The sequence below is a fragment of the Rattus norvegicus genome, chromosome 9, assembly GCF_021556685.1.
Source record: "Rattus norvegicus strain SHRSP/BbbUtx chromosome 9, alternate assembly SHRSP_T2T, whole genome shotgun sequence".
Classification (NCBI taxonomy): domain Eukaryota; kingdom Metazoa; phylum Chordata; class Mammalia; order Rodentia; family Muridae; genus Rattus; species Rattus norvegicus.
In genome coordinates, this window is record NC_141542.1 from 88,748,805 (window position 1) to 88,769,573 (window position 20,769).

Here is a 20,769-nt window from a genome sequence, read left to right on the forward strand (position 1 = left end):
TCTTCTTCGATGTGTTAACTCAGGAAATAAATGCTGGATCCACCATACCATGCTTTGAGAGAGTACATTGTTGAGACCATGGGGTTGGATCTATTCTTGTAGAAAGGAAACAGAAGAAGACAGATCGAGGGGTGATTCGTGTAGGGAAAAGTCACAAAAGTGCCATCCTAAAGGCAAACCATTGCTAAACAAAAAATAGTTCCCTTCCAATTTTCTTCTGAATTTTGAGTTGGCTTAAAAGCTTAAAGGATTCAATGTGTTCTTTGAACATGGATCCAGCCCTAAGAAAAGCAAGGAAGACATCTGGCAAAATATGTAACACTAAAGATTTATGTCTTCTTCGTAAAGTGTATTTCCCAGTTGTATGTTCCTTCTTTGCTCAAGGTTCTTTATTTAAAATTTAGACTTTGGGGATGAGCTTCAAAGATATGCTGGAGGAAACCAAGGTACCAGCTGCTCTAGGAGGTTGAAAAGGCATGACACACAGGAACAGACACACAAGAATAGACACACAGGAAAAGCAGGATTGGGACTGGTACACGCCCCTGGGCCTTTCCTGAGGAACTGCTCCAATTCACTGAAGGAAGTCTCAGTGGCTTCAAGTCACTAGGTGATATGAACCAGGGATGATATATTCAGTAGTGATGTCTGTAATATAATCAGGGTCTTCAGGTTGCCTCTCCAGGGACTATGGACATTTTCATTAAGAAAAACAGTCGAAGTAAAATTCGGGGCAGGGACAGAAGTCCATGGTGACAAGACAATCACTCATCCGGGTCATAGGTCAAAGCAGAAACCCAGCTAGCAGAATAGAAACACAATGTCAGAGGCATGCACTGGTTCATCAGTGTTCAACCTGCATTTTGAGACTCCTTAGTTCCCGACAGAGAGGCCAGGTCTGGGTTGGTCTCAGACTCCTGAGCCTGCAGGTGGGGGGCACAGGACAGGCAGTCAGGGTTCCAAGCACAAGAATCCAGTGTTCATGGAGCCATCCCCGAGGCTTCTTTTCCATGATGACACAGCACTGAGGTCCCAGTCAGCATGACTGCCAGGCAGAGTGGGCAGCAGAGAAGAAGTCAAGGGAAAAGGGGCACTGCTGTTGGCCTGGTTTGCCGCTCCTGCGGGGAGTGGTGTCTGGGGGTGGAAAAGAGAGAGGGCTGCATGTGTTTGTTTATTTCCTCATAGCAACACACAAACTTAGCCAAATGCAGATAAAAATTAAGTGCATGACAACTTTGCTAACCTTCTGACTCAGAAATATTACTAAATATGTGGGTCAGATGTAGGCGGATATAGACGAAATCCTAAGCCCCACCTAAGGGTCCTTACACTGTTTCTCCTCTGCCTTCCATACAGAAAGAACTCTCAGTGTCACTGAGAAGAGTTTGTTCGGTTTCTCTAAAGTGACACAAAAGAAAACCAATATCCACTTTCCTTATGTACCCTAAGCTAAGAGCATTGAAGCACATGTGTAGACACTTGGTCGCAATTCATGAATGATTATTTCTCTCTTTGTACTCTCTCTTAGCGCTCTCTCTCTCTCTCTCTCTCTCTCTCTCTCTCTCTCTCTCTCTCTGCCTCTCTCTCTCTGCCTCTCTGCTATTCCTATGTCAGGGCATGACTAGGGTTTCCCAGAGCTAAAGATAATGTCTCCAGTGGGCTGAGACCAAGGGTCAGCAAAGGAAATGTTGATAGAAGTGTTGACTATGGCTTCTGACATTGCCTGCTCTCAGTGTTGACTATGGCTTCTGACATTGCCTGCTCTCAGTGTTGACTATGGCTTCTGACATTGCCTGCTCTCAGTGTTTATCTCCTGATGGGGTGGGTTTACTCACAGTTAGCAAAGGGAAATTTGATTCATTTTCAATATATATTGGGTCAAGAGATCAACACACCCATTTCTAGATTTCATTCATGCTTTTGTGAACTAGTTGGGGCAGGTGGAAGGGATGAGGCAACTGTAAAATCAAGGGAATCCATGTTGGACCAAACCACAGAGCTCAATGTAAAGATCAAAACTGCTTGCCACATGGGGCTAAGAGGTGACTCCACTGAGAAAGTAACTGCTGTGCAATGTGAAGACCTGAGCTGGAGCCCAGCACACACGTGAAAAAGCCAGTATGGGTCACGTTTCTACCTCCAGCACTGAAAGCAGAGAGTCAGGCAGCCAGTCTAGCCAAACTGCTACCCTGTGGGCTCAGTGGAAGACTGTCTCAAAAACGAGATTGAGGAAAGGCAACCAACATTGATGTTTGCTCTACACACACTTCCCCACATACACATGCCCACACACATGCACAAACATGTGTATGCACACACACTCATACACATGCACATTCGTGTACATGCACATGCTCTCTCTCTCTCTCTCTCTCTCTCACACACACATTTTTTATGGTTATGACAAAGTTTTTCTGCATTTAGTATTAAGATCTGAAAATAATGTTTAGAATTTACAAAGAATCTTCCAGTATTAAAGATAACAACTATGAATATGGTATTTTCTTCTACCATTGACTCTTTTTTTTTAATTTTATTTTTCTTGGGTATGTTATGTATTTACATTTCAAATGTTATCCCCTTTCTCCCCTCTCCCCTCCTTCCCACATTTTTAAAGGGAAAAAAATGTCACCAAACTTCACAAAACAAATAAAAAACTTCTCTTTCCTTAAAAGAAAAGAAACTTATCTATGTATTTTGTGTATGCTTTGTCTGCACGTACACCCACACACTACAAGAGGGCACTGGATCACATTATAGATGGTTGGAGCTGCCATGTGGGTGCTGAGAATTAAACTCAGAACCTCTGGAAGAGCAGCTAGTCTTAACCACTGAGCCATCTCTCCAGACCCTTCTTTCTCCCTTTTTAAAAACCACCTCTACTTAGAGTACATTTCATAAACTCTTTTTCTTGATTTAATCTGAGCTAGATTCAATGGCACATGCCTGTAATCCCACCTACTCGAGAGACTGAGGTTAGAGAGACACTTGAGCCCAGAAGTTCAAGGCCTTCTTAGGAAATACAGCAAGACCCACTTCTAAATTCATCCATCTATCCATCCATCCATCATCAATCAATATCTATATTTGATGAAGTTGTAAATTACCAGAAGAAACAAGAACATAAAAATAAGTAGCAACATATGTCTTCATCCCCTGCCTATTTGGTAAATAAAAATTGACTGCATTTTTATGCTAAAGGAAGAATGGGACAGAGCTACCAAGCTTACCATACCTTGGCTATTCAAAGCTCTGAGGAGGGTATGTCTGTAACACAAATGCAAGGTTTCCTCGCTGAAGGCCCTAGAGTAGTAGTTAGGATACAGGAAGTACTTCATAGGCATCTGTAGGGAGGGGACAACAACCCCGTTTGCATTTCTCTTTAAAGAGAACCTCCTGCCCATACTTCAGCTAACTGCTACCTTCTTTCCCACTGGGCTCTCCTTCCTCTCTACACCAATCTATTCCAAACACTCTTCGCAGCCCACATGTATCAAGTTCTTCCGGTTTTTAGCATGCACGCCATGTACCTATGTGCACATTGTTGTTCCTCAGGTGCTACGCACCTCGGGAGGAGGGTTTTTTGTTTGTCTGTTCCTTTTGAGAACAAGTCTCTCACTTTATCCAAGATTCACCAAGTAGGTTAAGCTGACTAGCTGGTGAAGCCCAGGGTCTACCTGTCTCTGATCCCCACCCCCAACACTGGAATCACACCCCACCACCGCACTCAGCTTTGTCTACATGGGTTGCTCAGGATTGAACTCTGGTCCTCTGCAAATTAAGTAGTTTACTAACAGAGCCAATGCCTCAGCCCAAGATTTTTTTATGTGGTTCTTGGAGGGAGAGCTCGCAGATTAAGCTACTCTCAATTATTAATACTCAGAAAAGAAAAATGTGCAGTCAGGCCTTAGCGCTGTCCCTTCTCGGATTCCATCCATCTGCTGCCCGGATCGTGCTGACAAAACCCTCTATTTCACTTTATAGATTCGTTCATTCAGTAATTTCCCTGTTGATTCATGGGTCTCAAGTCAACCTGTCAACATTCTGCCTTGTAGATTCAGGAACACAACTGGGTAGAAAGGGAAGGTAAATGTTGGCTATCCTCTGGCAGGAGACAAGAAGATGATTCATTCCTCAACATTTTTCTGCTATAGGGCCATTTCTAGGAATGCCATGAAGCAAGGATGGGGGCAGCAGCCAATGCACGTTGGAAACATTGTTGTGCTTTGTCGATTCATAAGACCATTGGTCGCTACTACTGGAGAGGACGTATCCCATTCAGGATGGTCAATAAGCACCAGCTAATTGCAAACGCCAGTCAACACAGCAACTCCCAGCACACACACAGAGCCTGACATAAGTCCAGGTTTCCCCAGCCTGTAAACATAAATAAGAAAAATCATTTTTTTCTATTATTTATGGCAACTCAAGACTCCATTTATCAAACAAGCTGGGCCTCAGCCTCCTTCCCTGGGAATCCTCCAAGGTGGTGGTAGTTTATGTACTTTCCTGAGTCAGTTGATCTCTGCTTCCCCAAGTGTAGGCCATCAATCTCTACTCTGTCTGTGGGCCACTTAGGCCAACTGCCAGTTGCCATTTTCTCCTTTAGAGCACTGCTGACCCATTTCTGGCAAAGGCTGCTGCTTCCGTGCTCTTCTTGCTTGGGGAAGAAAGGAAGAGAGGAAGGCACCCCTCCTTTAGATATGCAAGAAATGCCGCCTTACACAGTACAGCTAAGACTACTGTTGCCTTGTTGGAGCCATTCACTCACTGCCTTTCTCCATCTTGTTTCTGCTCAAGATGCTAACCTCTGCTGAAACATACCAACAGGACTTCCTATGCCAATCAGGAAACAACAATGAACAAATGAATCCTTGATAGCGGAAGATATTTTGTACTTTATCAAAAAATTAACTAAAGGGGTGTGTGTGTGTGTGTGTGTGTGTGTGTGTGTGTGTGTGTGTTAGGAATGAAATACTTTCCATATAATATTTACTTGTGATTTGCTCAGCTTCTTTTGAGAAGCATATATGGCCACACTTTTCAAAATGAGAAGCAAGAGAAGTAGATGACAATATTACCAGCACCAAGTTCAAGCATCTAAGATAGCTATATGTTTTTCTACAAACAAGAATGTCAAGTCTGTACCAAGAAATCAACATTCTTCATGAAGAGATTGGCTAAGCTAACAAAACCCACAGGGTACAGAGTGGAAGAGGTGAGCATTTGGGTGCTACCTGGTCCTCCTTAGGAATGCTATCCTGAAAGTGATGTGTTTGCATTCTTCAGCCCGACTGTAACTCTAATGGCCGTGCTCAGTTCCATCTGAAATAACTTAGTCCAGCTGATCTAGGCGAGAAGAACATTTTAGAGTTTTGTATAATGAGCACTACCTCTCAGGCAGTGAGTTGGCCCACTCATGTGGTTTCTAAGCCAAAAATTCTTCCTCCTCTTAGCAATGGAATCACATAAAAGATCCCCAGAGAACTTACTCAGATGAGCCCAGAGAAGAGGGCTGAGGAGTGAGTCTGTCCTTGGCAGCGTAGAGTGGGTCAGCTGACTCTGTGGTCTCCTGGGCTTTTGAATCTCTGGACCACCTCCTGTGCTTTTAGATTTCATCATTTTCTCCTAATGAGAAGAGGGGCCATGTCAAGTCTATGAAGACACTGAAGAGGTAAAAGAAGGAATTACAGTAATTCTGCTCATTGTATTCACAGACCAGGTTTGTGGCTTTCATATTTTTCAATTATCTCTCTTTTACGTGGAAAGAAAAGTGGTAAGCATAAGCACTAACATAGAAAATCACAGTACTAATGAGAAGCAAAACTGTGTATGAGAGTCTAGGTGTGGATCTTACAGTGTATATAGGGGAAATGTGTTTTTAATTAAATAATATAGTGATTAAAGTAAATGCTACAACTCACCAGTCACAGAGGACTCAAGACCAAAAGATAATTGAAACTATAAAGGGGGGGGGGGCAGGAAGGCAGAAAGGAAGGAAGAGAGAGAGAGAGAGAGAGAGAGAGACAGAGAGAGAGAGAGAGAGAGAGACAGAGAGAGAGAGACAGAGAGAGACAGAGAGAGAGAGAGGAAGGAGGAGGAGGAGGAAGAGGAGGAAGGCAAGAGGAAAGAAGAAAGGGAGGAGGAAAAAGAGGCAGAAGAGGAGGAGCCACCACTGCCAGTGCCCTTCCTCCTCCATGGAGAACCTACTGGGCCACCTGCTTCACGCAGCTCTTGTAAGAGATAGCATTTTCTTGGCTCCACCTCCTTGAGACCTAACCTGTCTGGTCCACTAGCCTACCTCAGGTTTCAGTATGGACAAATAGAAAAGGACAATACCAACAATCTAACTCAAGATGTCAAGCCCTGTGGCAAAAACATTAAATAATATGAAAACAAACAACATGTCCTCATCCCAAGTCACCAGTCCATTAGAAATGGTTCCCATGGAGAAGGACTTGGACAAATTTCAAGACAAAGGATCCAAAAGAGCAATTATAAACATGTTCAAAGAATTCCAAGAGGATGTGAACATGCAGCTTGATGAACTTAGAGAAGGCAGGGATAAACTGATAGAAGTCCAAGAAAACACAACTTAAGGAAATAAGGAAGATAAATCAGGATATAAAAAAGAATCCAATAAAAAGAGCTACCAAAGAAAACCCAGATTGAAATGAAGCTGGAAATGAGAATTTCAACTGATCGAATAAAAAGCTCAGTGGAAAGTCTCCTGCAACAGAATGGTCCATGAGAAAGGCAGAACTTTGAGATTTGAGGCCAAAGGAGAGGGGTTAGATCACTTAATAGATGAAAATGATAATTCCTTTAAAATGTAAGAACAGAACAAGCAGAATTCTTGGGACACGATGAAAACACCAATCTACAAATTAAAAGCTTGGAAGAAGGATAAAAATTCTAAGTTGAAAGCATAGAAAAATACTCAGTGAAATCATAGAAGAAAACTTCCCGAATCATGGGAAAGAAATGCCCACATAGGTATAAGATGCCTTCAGAACACCAGACAGGATCAGAAAGCAAATTCTACATGACATATTAAAACAATAAATATACGAAGCAAAGAGAAGTTATTGAAAGCTGAAAGAAGCACAAAATCACATATAAAAGCAGGCCCATCATAATGACAGCTGATCACTTGATATAAACTTTAAAGCCAGATTGGGTCACAGAAGAATTTTGCTATAAGCAGCAATAACTGCAAAGACTCACAAAAATGCAGAAAATAAGCAACTGCCGGGTACTCATTCCTAAATGGGGCATCAGAATCAGCCCCTCCAAGGCTCAAGGAACACCATAGAAGAGGGGCTGGAAGAACATTAGAGGGGCAGAAAGGACGCAGTGTTGTGGCAGCAGGTACAGTATGGGCATCGTATCTGGAAGTCAGGGTAGCTCTGTGTACCTGCATGAAACTCACAGTTAGATCCATCAACATTTTGCATGGAGGAAGAAGGGCTCACAAAGCCCTACCATTCCCCGAGGACCTATAAGCAACTCAGTTAACAGTTGCTGGGGGAAAGAAATAAATTTCCTTCAGTGGTCTAGACACTGGCATACTTACACCTCCTATAAATAACCCTTCACCCACGCTCCTAAGAGCAGCTACAATGAAACTCACTGGGTCACTGAAAAAGACCCAAGAGGCAGGAGGGGATCAGGAGAAGTAGGTAAGAAATTAGACTGACTAACAGGGGTGAACATGATCAAAAGACATTTCATACTTAACATAATGAAACCTATTATTATCTATATCTATATCTCTTTTTTTTTCTTTTTTCTTTTTTTCGGAGCTGGGGACCGAACCCAGGACCTTGCGCTCGCTAGGCAAGCGCTCTACTATATCTATATCTCTTAACTAGTAGGTGTTAAAAAAACAGGAAGAATGAACATAAAATTAATTTCTAAAAATAAAAAATAATGGTGAGGTAAATAGACTAAAATGAAAATATTAATAATGAAGTCCTGGGTTCAATATCAAGCATCAGAAAAAGAGGGGGAGAAGGAGCCAATGGCGGATTCAACCCAGTGAGGGAAGAGGCTCCGGTTTGTAAGGACTTTGCTCCCACATTCCTGGAATAGAGTGCTGGGCAGCGGTGGGGACTTTTAAGAGGAGTTCGCCCACTGCAAGATCTTGAGGTCACTGAGAGTGCTGCCCTTTTAAGGAAGTAAGATTAGTTCTCCAGAGAAGGTTGTTGCAAAAGGCACAAGCCAGGCTCTCCCCTTCCCTGTATGAGGTTGCGACCTCTCCCACCCACGCGCACTCCCAGCGTCACACTGTCTGATGTTGGATCTTCATCAGAGGAGGCGCACAAGGGCTGCCTCTTAGAAACTCGTTATCAGATCCAGAGGGACTTGAAAATGCATAGCATAATGAAATTCACAACTATTCCTTACTACTTGTAACTTACACAGTTAGAGCAATTTTAATGTCTGTTCATTGTTTCCCTCCCTCCCTAGTAAACTTACAACTCAATCAGGGAAAAAAAAACTATAATTTAAACATTAATAAATTTTATACTTTCTTATAGCTCTTCAACAGAGCCAAGGGCTCTGTCAGAGCTCAGTGAGCAAAAGGTTTGTTGTCCAAACATGAGAACCCGAGTATGGTCTCTAGACCTACCCTGAAAGCCAGATATATATGGTTTTACACACTTGCAATCCAGTGCTGAGAGAGTGGACACAGGTGGATGCCTGGGGCTCAATACCCAAACATCTTAGCATTTCTGGAGAGTACTAGAACAGTGAGAGAGCCTGTCTCAGAAACAAAGGTGATGGCTTGGAATATAGCTAAGCACTAGAGTGTTTGTCTAGCATGTGTGAGTCCCTAAATTTAATTCCTAGCACTGCAAGAAAAAAAGAAGGGTGAAGCCAGCAGTTGGTCAAGCAAGGTAAGTCACCTGCTGCCTAAGCTAACTGAGTTAGAGTTGATCTCTGGAACAGATATGGCAGAAGAGATTCATGGAAGTTGTCCTCGGACCTCCATGTGCTTACTGTGATATGCATGCCTACCTCTGCACATGTAGCACACATAAATGGATAAATAAGTAGATGTTCAAACATGTTAAGGGTGTGCAGAGCCTGAGGAATAGCACATGGATTGGTTCTCTCCCTTCCATAAGCACACACACACACACACACACACACACACACACACACACACAAAAGCCTTAACCAGTTTCTTAGCATTATTCCCTTCTCAGCATCTAATATATTAAATCAAATGAATCTCATAAGCCACATACAATTGAGAAATAACTGAACACTGGGCCAAAGGCCCAAAGCACAGCCTGGACTAAAACCCATGGAAATGGTTGAGACGCTGGGATGCAGTCTTTTCGCTTTGTGGGAACCACATGGTGCTGCCCCAGCACACCCAACAGATAATTTGACAACCACAAAGGAAAATGTGGAGCTGTTGATATGGAAAACTACATCAGAACCCAAATGGAAACTCTCAGAGAGATATAAGGAAGACTAGAACAAACTGTATGGTGGATTCAGTTTTAGTCACTACAGCATGTGCTTGGGAGACTGGGGTGTGGGGTGCTGGGAAAAAGAATCCTGTTGATTCAGAGTGACAAACTTTTTAATTAAAAATTGTTACAAAGAACTTTCTGAGACGAAAAAAAGAAGATGGCACAGTTGGTAAACTGCTTGTTCTGCGGGTCTGAAGACCCAAGTTCTATCCCGGAACCCAGGGTGTGGCTACACACACCTGTAGTCCCAGTGCTGAGAAGACGGAGATAGGAGGTTTTCTGGGGCTTGCTGGTCAGTCAGCATAGCCCAGTCAGTGAGCCCTGGGTCCAAGTGAAGCTCCAAAAGCAAGATGGATGGCTGCTGAGGAATGACACCAAGGTTTGGCCTCTGGTCTAGACGGACAGACAGGCAGGCAGGCAGGCAGGCAGGCACGCACGCATGCACGCACGCACTCGCGCACGCACACACACACACACACACACACACACACACAATTTTCAAATTTATTCTCTCTTCTAACTTAACTTTAAGCAGATAAACCTATAACCTGTATTCAAAGTTCGCATTACCTAGTGGAGCTGTTTCTTCTTTATAGACACCCTCCCGTCCCCCCTCCTTCTCACTGTGGACATCCTATTAAGTGGGACTCTGGTCATGTGGCTTTTTCCTGAATCTGCTGAGGATAGATGTCATCCCACTGATCCCACCCTGGATGCAAAGGGCACTGTCTGTCCTGCTGTGTGTGCCGAAACCTGCAAGTGCTTTTGGCTATAATTCTGGGCTGAGGTTCCATTCTGATCTGCACCCCTGGAGTTAGCATCAGACTCCAGAGTTAAGAACACTACACCTAACAAGCCTGCCCTCACTTCAGATGCCAGTCCCAATTCAGGGATCCTTGGGGCTTGGCAATTCTCACTAGCTTGAGTCATGAACCAAAGCAGTGTACAGAACTCACGAAAGCAACATAATTATAATTGATGTTCTATTAAAAGGCTATAAATTAGAACCAAACAAAAAGATATGTATGGAGAGATCTAGGAGGGTCCCAGAGGCCTATACATTATCTCTAGAGAATCAGGTGTATCAACCATCCCAGGAAACCAGCATGACCACAGCCTGGAAGCTACCCTGAGCTTCAGGGTTGAGAGTTTATTATACTGGGAAGTTTAGCATGAAGACATGACTAATGGATTGAATTCGACTTCTAACTTTCTTCTTCTGTCCCCAGAGATTCAGAAGGTGGGACAACATATGGCTCAAAGTCCCACCCTCTAATCACATGAATAGATTGGCATGGCCTCCCTCAGTCTTGAATCATCTTATTACTGACTAGGGCTGAATAGCAAATATTCCTATCCCTCAAGAAATTCCAATGGCTTAGAAACTCCCTCCCTGGATGCAGAGAAAGACCAGACAAATTCTTTGGCTTAGAGGCTCCTTCCCTGAATCCAAGGAGAAAGACCAGATACATTCTTTAGCATGCTGTCGGCAAGCACTTACTACTGAAGCCCAGTTCACGGCTTTCTAGTCTAGACCTTTAGGAGGCCAGTCCCCTGGTCCTCACAGTACTTCGCTACCAACTGAGGATATGAAACTCATGGATGCTGCTCTGAAGTGGTTTGGTTTGCCCAAGAACTCCATTCGGGTACCTCCCTCAAATTGAAATCAAAACTGGATAAACAAAAAGAATGCAGACAGGTAGAAATGGGTACATATAAAATACTAATGTTTTTTGGCTAGTTAACCTAGATTTTATATGGGGAAGAAAAGTGCATGAAATCCAAAAGATTTAAAATTATAGAAAAGGAAAGCCTACTTTTATAATTTTCTTACAACATGATATAGCATTATTTTAAATACGTGAGTTAAAGATGCATGCTGTCAATTTTAGGGATATTGGCTAACACATGCTTTGACACCAGAAGCAATGATTCTCAGGACAGGGGGTAGGTATCTTAGTTCAGACTGTTAACAAAAACATCATGAACTGGCTCCTTACAAATAGCATAAACTTATTCCTCATGGATTCTTAATACTTCATCTAAGACTAGAGGGCCACATTGTTGAGTTCTGGTGAAGATCACTCATTGCTGTCGTCTTGCTACATTCCCACATATATCTCCACAGTGTGGAAAGAGAAGGAGAGATCTCTCTAAGGTCCTTTTATAAGCTACTGGTCCTGTGGCTCCTGAGATGGTCAGTAGTTAAGAACATAGGCTGTTCTTTCAGAGGACCTGGGTTCCACTCTGAACACCCATGTGACAGCTCACCACTGTAACTCCAATTACAGGAGATCCAACTCCTCCTGGCGTTTGAGAATACCAGGCAATCAAGTGGATCACAGACATACCACACAGGCAAAATACCCACATACTTTAAATTTTTAAAGGAGAACACCAATCCCATTCATGAGGGGTCCATCCTCCTCACCTAATTCCCTCCCAGTGACTCCACCACTTAAGAACATCATTTGGGAGCTAGGATTTTTTTAAGGGGATTTAAAAGAGGGATATAGTTTCTGCTGAATACACTTGAAATTATGCAGGAGGAAAAGAACAAAATGTAGTCAGCTACCTTGGTTCACACCTTAAGAGCACATGAGGATAACCCGCCAGGTTTTGATGCCAGCAAAGGACTGATGGGCTGACATCATCATGGGGGGTGAGGTGGGGAACTACCTCTTTCCCAGACTCAAAACCTGAATGCAATTCCCTTGAGTGGTCTCAGCCTATCCGGATTCTACTGCACAGTTTAGAAGGTGCTTGGGCCCACACAACCTTAGTTTATGTTTCAAGAATTCATCCGTTGGTTTTAGTTTGGCTTCCAAACACATATATCCCCACAGACATTGTATTATACATTATGGCTAAATCCTCAAAACTGCCCACAGAAGGCTCTTTAAGTTATTATATTTGAAGTGTGTACTAAAATAGTACCATATCAACTATGCTAACCCAGCACTTATGAGTCCATGTAGGGAGAGAGAGAAGCATTCCAATTTGCTGCAACTGGAGAAGTCAGGATTGCCTAGGGGGAAGGAGAGTTAAGGATAGGAGGCAGGGATGCCTGGGGATTCTTAACAACCTGGGTGTCAGAAGAAGCACCCAAGGAAGACATCTGTTGTCCATCATCCACTTACTCCATCTGGAAACAATATTTTGATTTCACACTGGGGAACTCACGATCCCCTCCTTTCTCAGTGTGTGTGGTTGCATTGGACTCAGCCTGACCTCATACCCACACTCCAGGGTGGCTGCATGACAGAGGCAGGGCTGGCCACAGTGAGTAACTCAGAGATGGCCATGGCCTGCCTTTCTTTCTAGACCATATGTAGGCAGGTATCATGCCATAACAGATTCTTATCCCCTAGACAATGCAGACAGTGCAGTGCTGGGCACACAAGACATCACTGTGCCCAAATAAAGTAGGAAGCAATACGCATTGACCATCTACCATTGGCCTTTATATCACTTTAAGGTGTTTTGCATAGCAGTGACTGTTAACCGCCTTTCTCACAGATGTATGCTGCAAGCTGAGTGTGATTCTTATGGAGACATAATGCTCTGAAAAATAAAGTCTCAACATTATTGATTTCAAAATATTTTACTTTGAGTTATACAAAAAGACCATATTTAATTGTACTATCTTCTAGTGATACTGCCCTCACCTGGTGGTGTGTGTCTTGTAGGCTTAGGATTAAGTTTAAGGTAATAATACAAAATCATAAAAAAAATATGAATATAGACAGACAACATTAAAACAACAAGAGATAACAATGATTATGTCCCCATTGACATGCAGGTCCTCTCAGAGTTTTAAAAGAGTATAAACAATTTTTTTAGTGAGCTTCGCAGAGCACTGTGCAAATAGTTCTGTGTCATTTCCATTACTGTGATTGCCCTCTCTTTCCTTCTCTGTTCAAGAGAACATGATATCTGAAAGTCAAATCAAGACAATTTGAAACCATTTGCACCTGTAAGTTTCTTTATAATGTGTAATAAATTAATAAATTAAACCATATCATATGCGCACACACATACCACCCACAAAGAAATCATAAATATGACTCTTTTCAATATAAACAAAAAGTACTTGTTTTCCCTCTGGGGAAGTGTCTGCTCTAGCACTAGAACTCTACAATAAGAATTTACACTTACTTTATTGGCTAATAGCTTTGCGCTAATCCAAAAACTCATTTACCTCTAGTCTCAATATTACCCTTTTTTGGCTAAAATAGTCTTTCTATAGGCTTAAAAGCTGAGTATCCATTTTCAGAAAGACTGTGATTAGCTCGGCCTGGAGTACGTTGGGCAGGCGCCTCAGAGGCCAGTTATGGAAAACTTTATTTCCTTGGTAGGAGTCTGTTTCTCATTATCTCAAACACATCCTTACTTAGAAACTGCAGCCTGCAGTCTTTCAAACAATATCCAGGCTGAGGGCCCAGTGAAAGCCAGGGGCAGAAGAGGGAAGATAATTCAATGTTCATTGCCGCCTTGGGCTCTGGGGCATTTTGTCTCATTATCTGGGAGAGAAGTCTAGAGGCTGTCCTCTTCCTGTGGCATACAAACAGGCAGATAATGAACTAATGTCCCGAGCCTGGCTTTTATTGAGGCTCTAAGACGATGGCGCACGTGGTTTTTAAGCACCTGAAATGCAACTGTAGTCAAACCACAAATGCTTACCATCCAAACTTCCTGCTTCCATTTTTGTTTATATACAAAGTGGATGATGGATGGATGGATGGATGGATGGATGGATGGATGGATGGATGGATAGATGGATAAATGGATGGATAATAAAAAGTTCCTAGTTCAGGGTTCTAGTGCAGGAATTTTCAAGAACAGCTAATGAAATTGGGATGTCATGTTTCAATGCTGGAGTAGGACAATCGCCAACAAAAGGCAGCGAATCTGATACGGAAACCCAGGGGGGATGGGCCAGCAAGAGAGAAACTCCTGTGGTAAATCTGGTGGCAACTCTGCCTGTAGCTACTCTTCTTCAGCTCGCTCCTAGCCGGGCAGGCAAAGCCTTACAAAGTATCCACCCCACTTCACCTGGAGTTAGCTTGAGGTCCTCACTCCAGAACCACCCTGCTAACCCAAGACATCTTGAGCAGAGTGCCTCACCAAGGGTTAGAGACAGAACGCAGCGTACAGTAGACACCTGAGAACATGGATGAAGAGGATATCTACCACTGTTTTCTCATCTGGCATATTAACTAAGAAGCAGTTTTCACAGGTGCAGTGCAGATCATTACGTCAGGTTTTGAAGTTTAAAAATTATGTTCATGGCTGGGGAGATGGCTCAGTGGGTGAAGGTGCTTGTCATCAGCCCGATGACCTGAGTTTCTGATCCCCAGAACCCACATGGGTCACCTAACCCTCTCCACATGTGTGCCATGGCATGAGCACCTCTCTCTCTCTCTCTCTCTCTCTCTCTCTCTCTCTCTCCCTCTCTCTCCATCTCTCTCTCTCACACACACACACACACAAATATTAATTATAAATAATATAAGAACTTTATTTATTTTCATAATCATTCTTTGGTGGTCTCCACAATAACTGGGGAAAACGTGGAATCAGTATTATATTTGTTATTGTTAGTGGCGAAGGTGTTTCAGGATTGGTATCTAGGAAGCTAAGTGAGTTAAACAGCTTCCTGAGTCTGGGTCTTAAAAGAGTTGTTAAGCGACTCACAAAAGAATGAATAAACAGTATTTATATGGGCAGGCAGCAGAGCATTGTAATTAAATCACATACTTTAAGTCCAGTAGCTGGGCTCCATCACTTACTGGGACGGCTAATTTTATGCACGAACTTGACTGAGTCATAGAGTATCTCTACATTTGATTGAATATCACTTCTGAGTGTGTGTCTAAGGATGTTTTCAGAAAAGATTAACATTGAAATCAGCAGAGTAAAGAAGGTTACCCAATATGGGTGGGGTTTATCCAATTTATTGAAAATCTAAACAGATTCTTCCCTCCAAAACAGGCAAAACCAGAAAAAATTCTTCTGCCTGGCAACTTTTAAACAATTTGCAGCCAAGACTGCAATGATACCACTGGCTCAGTGTCCAGCTTGATGAAGTAGCTCTCCTTATTTTATTCAATCTCCTTTCTCCCTCTCCTTATCCTTCCCCCTCCCCCTTTCCCATCCTCTCTGTATATGCACATATGTGTGTGTGTATGTCTATGTGCATACCTCTCCCTTCTCTGCCCTCCTCCAGCATGTGTATGTGCATGTATGTGTGTGAGCACACACACACACCACAAGCCTGTTCTGAGAGTTCTGGAGAACTTGGAAAAATGCAAATCTTATTACTAAGAAGTACAGTGTTATTACAACAGCACCAAAAAATGTGGAAGTGTTTTAAGAACTGGATCTCATGTAAAGGAGGCTTGAAGGGTTCTTGATGTTGGAAACAAACAAAAGAAACATATTCTAAGCACTACCATTAATTTCCAGAAACCAAATTCAAGGTCGTAGGCCCTAGGGGGCTGGGGACTTCCCTATAGCTGAACAGCTTCTGTTGTAAACAGTTGTCTAAATCCAACCTTCTCAAAGACAACTTCTCCATCTTGCTGGCAGAGTCAAACAAGTTCATATTCCCAAGCCTATGAATGAACGCCTATCCCACTTCTCCAAACATTTTCCTAATTATCTGCTAACTGGTAAAGAAAATAGAAATTGCTATCTAAACCAAGGTGTACATGTTGCAAAAATATATAACCAATTGCCTGTTATGCCCTAATGAACTACATGCAGATGATTCATTCCTTTGTCCCCTTATCACTCTGAGCTCCAGACCTAATGTCTAGGAGAATAAATTAAGGACCTTGAAACCAGGTGCCCGATGGGTATTCCCTTGCTTAACCCATAATGTCAAAATACAGTTGGAAAACTCTATAGCTTCCCCACACCCAAACAAGCAGTTCCCATACTTTCAAAATGTCATAAATCTCCCTTTGGGAATGGAGATCAGATCCCAAACTGGCTGCCTCCTTGAGCACTGAGAAAATAAAGCTTTCCTTTTTAAGCTTTCGTATCTGATATGAGTTTTCTCAGTTTCCCCCAACCCAACGCTGACACACTAGAAAGAGCTGAAATTGTTGTGAAGAATCGTATGGGCAATGCTGGTAAAGACACAGAAAGAGGAATAAGAACTATAAAGAAATCTTGCGTATTTTTGCTGTTTGTTTTCGATTTTTGAAACAGGATCTCCTCTAGCCCAGGTCAGCGTTGACCTTGAACTGCTTAGCCTCCTGTCTCTGCCTTCCGAGTGTTGAGCTTACAGGAACGAATCCTCACACCCCGCTGAAATCTTGCATCTTCTTGGAGAATACAGAAGTGATGCGAACAGAATGTTGATAGAAACAGATGGTAAAGGTCATTCTGATGATGAGGACATATAAATAAACACGTGGCGACTGCAGAGATGGCTCAGCAGTTAAGAATGTGGGCTGTTTTCACAGAGGAACTGGTACATTCCAAGTACCCCTTCAGACGGGCTCACAATGAATTGTTTGTAATTCCGACTCCAGGAGGATCCAGCGCCCTCTTCTGGCCTCCAGAGCATCTGCACTCAAAAGCACATCCCCACATACACAGTATACACAGTAAACACATGATAAAACAGTAAATAAGTTAAATAATAAATGAACACATTATTGGATCACGGAGGAAGGTTATTACTGTTGTAAAGTGGCGAAGAGTTCGTCTGAACTGTTTTATTGTGTTATGAAAGGTACAGTTTGCAAGCATTAAATTGGTTATTCAGCCATGAAGATTTATACAACCATCTGTTTACTCTGTTGATTGTGTTTGTTTGTTTGCTTGTCACAGGGTCTCATAGAGCCAAGGCTAGCCTCAAACTTGCTACGGGGCCAAAAAGCCCTTGAAACTCTTCTGCGTTCGCCTCACAAGTGTGGTGATCATAAGCCGGGTCTGTGATGTTCGGCTCTATGGAGATTTCTAAGCAGAGTTTTGGAGGATCTTGGTTCCTGTAAACTACTTCTGGTGAAGTGTGAGTTGAACAAGATGTGTTTAAAATGAGACTGTTAATCAAAAAGGCTTAAAAACTTGGAAAATTCTCAGCTTGACTATATTACACAAAAAGGGGGTGGGTGGGACAGGTGCCCTGAAAAAGAGCATTCATCAGGTAGCTGGAGAGCCATTTGGTGAGACAATTAATCTTGGTAGGAATGTGATAGCTACCCAGGTAGAACTGAAGACAGCTCTAAGAATTCTTTCCTCTTTTAAGATTTTTGTATTATCATGCATTATTTATACAGAATAATGTTGTGTTGTTATTCTTATACTTGTATATAAGGTATTTTAATCACATTCACTTCCCACTGTCCCCCTCCACATCTTGACTCTTCTCTCCCTATCTTTCTATCTAGTCTGTCTTTTCTACTTTCACGTCCTTTCCCATCTCCAATGAGTTTCTTGAGCGGCTCACAGGAGCCTGGATGGAAGGTTATTAGCAGGATCAGGAGCAACTTGCCAGTGGCTACACCAGTAAAGAAATGTCTCTCCTGCCCCTAACTGTCAATAAACCCTCAGAAAGGAGTGGGACTCTGAGCCTCATGACAGAATGTTGACAGGCACATCTTGTTTTTGTGTGTGTGTGTGAGTGTGTGTGTGTGTGTGTGTGTGTGTGTGTGTGTGTGTGTGTGTGTGTGTGTGTACGCGCGCGCCCCCAGGGAATTCAAAGCCGATTAACAATTTACTGCTTCAGACTTCCAAGGTCCAACTATGCAAGTATTAAAGTCCAGCAATCAAAAGTCCCCTTAGCTCACCTGATTAACATGCCCAATTAAAATTAAACTCCACATCCTAGCACAGGGCTTCCTCTTTTAGCATTATAAATTACCATTTTTCCTATGGGCCATATCTGTCTCATTTCTATCCAGAGGCAATCATTAGTCCCCCAGGATGAATATCCCTCTTCCCTCTCCCTTTGCTTCCTTTACCCCTTCTTCCTTTCCAGTCTCCCTCTTCCTGTCTCCTGTCTGTGTTCCTTATCCCTGCCTTTCGTCCATCCTTTGTGCTTAGAACTAGGTCTTGGGATATCTTGAGCCAGCTTTCACGGTTCCCCACAGAGGCACCAAAAAGAAAACTGACCTGCAAACATGAATGAGGTAGATATTCAAAATGCAGCAAAGCTCACGTCACACTAAATTTTAAAAAAAAAAATATCACGACAGAAATGTTAGATCATTTATATTTATATCAGCATGAAGAATCCTGATATTCCTTAGGAAATACAGGATATTTTAGTGGGAGTATGCTTCATCAAGCTTTGAGAATACTCAGGGAACTGAGGCAAAGGAAAGTTTTAAAAGACAAAATAATTAAGGAAATTGAAGCAGATATTCTGGTCCTTCCCTTCCACTTTTTGGGTCCCAGAACCAGAACTCTGGGATCTGGAGGCAAGCCCTTCACCCACTGAGCCATCTCAACAGTGCACATCAGCTCTTTCAAAATGGTAGTCTTTGGCAGCAGTGAATGATATCAAGACCGAAACCAGCCCAACCAAGGTTGAAAAGACAGCTGCTGGGCAACTGAGCCTGTGGAAGCACGTTTCCTTTTGTAAATAAGGCTTTTGGGGTCACAGATCTTGCAATTCAGTCAGTTTTAGTCATGCGTAAGATCTCTTCCTTCATCACGTCCTAGCTTTTCATTTGTTCTGCTAGGGGTGACCCACGCAGCTCTATTTTCACACTGACAGCTTTTCACATTTCTTTTACAAGAGCCAGCGTCACCACTCAGGTTCTTCCCTGAAGAAGGACAGGGCCTCAAGAGTTGCTGACCAGGACATCTCCATACCTGCTCTCTGAATCTACCTAGTGAAGCACAGCTATCAGGACCAACCCCTCCCAAAAACCAGTCAATATTTCAAACGATGGAGAACCCCTGACTGTAATCCACAGACATACACAGTACACAGATCAGAGCAATCCCAAGATTAAATAATCAGTTGTTGCATATTCATGAGCTAGTGCAGCTGACAGACCTTAGGGCAGACTGCCTTTGAACTTCCCAATTGCCATGTCTGGTCTATTTCAAGGCTTCCTGACTTCCCTGATCTCCAGTTGCTCAATTTCTTCTACAAACAAGAGCCCTCACTGCATAGGAAGATCCCTTATTTCTATGCGGATCCTCCCAACTGCCTAGGTCTGTTCCTCATGAGGAGAACACAAAGTCTCTTTTCATAGAAGTTTCTTGTCAGGAAAACTTGGCCATTTCAACACGGAGCTAATGCTCCAGAGCATGAAATCTGTACCCTTTCCACTGATGTTTACCTCCGCTGCCTACCTACGTTTTACCTACCTTTTCTTCGAGAATCAATGATGACTTTTTGAAAGCGGAACAACTATGAGTCTGTCAAAAAAAAAAAAAAAAAAGGTGGGGCAGTCTGCTGGAGCAAGGTTTAAAGTGGAAAATTACAGCCCACGGCCCTTCCTGCATCCCAACACTCCCATCCTTCCTTCTTTTCCTTTCTTCTTCATTTTTCTCTTCTCGTTTTTGCTTTTGAAGACGGGGGTCTCACTGGCCTTGAACTCACCAATCTCCTGCCTGAACCACCGAAGTACTAGGACAACAGGCTTACACCCAGCTTCAACAGCCCTTTTGCCAGCAGATGACCATCCAGGACTTTCCTCCAGAGATAAAATGGGCCAAACAGGTTATTGAGTCTTCCCATTATTCACTTATTACTCTCAAAGAGGACTGACTGCCTTTGCAGTCATTTGCATAGTGCATATTTAGGTCAGTGGTTCTCAACCTTCCTAATGCTGCGACCCTTTAATACAGTCCCTCATGTTGTGGTGACCCTCTAACTATAAATCTATTTTTGTGGCTACTTCATAACTGTAATTTTCCTACTGTTACAGATTGTAATGTAGTAAATATCTAATATGTAGGATAGATGGTGTGTGAACCCTGAAGGGGTCGCGACCCACACAGACTGAGAACCTCTGACTTGAGATAGTGAGATACTTCCCAATCCATCTTGGGCATAGCAGACCAGGCCCATAATGCTAGACTTGGAATCCTAGAAGATCCTGAAAGTTAGTCGATTTGAGATTCTTGGTCCAACCATTGTTATGTATTCTCCTGTTCTACAAAATCCCAAAGACTTTGAGACTTTGAAACTATTCCGAGGCTCCTGTAAAAGCAGCAGGAGGAGCAGCAGTAAAGCAGGTGAGATTCCCAGCCACATCACCCCCTTTGACATTTCAATGCATTGTCTACACTGGGTACCTCGACA

General features: G+C 42.8%; 1 long non-coding RNA gene across 2 annotated transcripts in view; it reads right to left on the reverse strand.

Moving 5' to 3' along the window:
• Positions 1 to 3,806: 3,806 nt before the first annotated feature.
• LOC148003784 (uncharacterized) overlaps positions 3,807 to 20,769 on the reverse strand; it is a 69,486-nt gene continuing 52,523 nt past the window's right edge. The window contains exons 3-5 of one of the 2 annotated variants that reach the window (XR_015629626.1): positions 5,493 to 5,628; positions 4,506 to 4,660; positions 3,807 to 4,377 (exon numbers count right to left, since the gene is read on the reverse strand). This is a non-coding gene — a long non-coding RNA (uncharacterized LOC148003784). Of the gene's footprint in view, positions 4,378 to 4,505; positions 4,661 to 5,492; positions 5,629 to 15,414; positions 17,071 to 18,620; positions 18,673 to 19,829; positions 19,881 to 20,769 lie in introns of those variants that run through there. The other variant, XR_015629627.1, reaches the window with a different exon arrangement.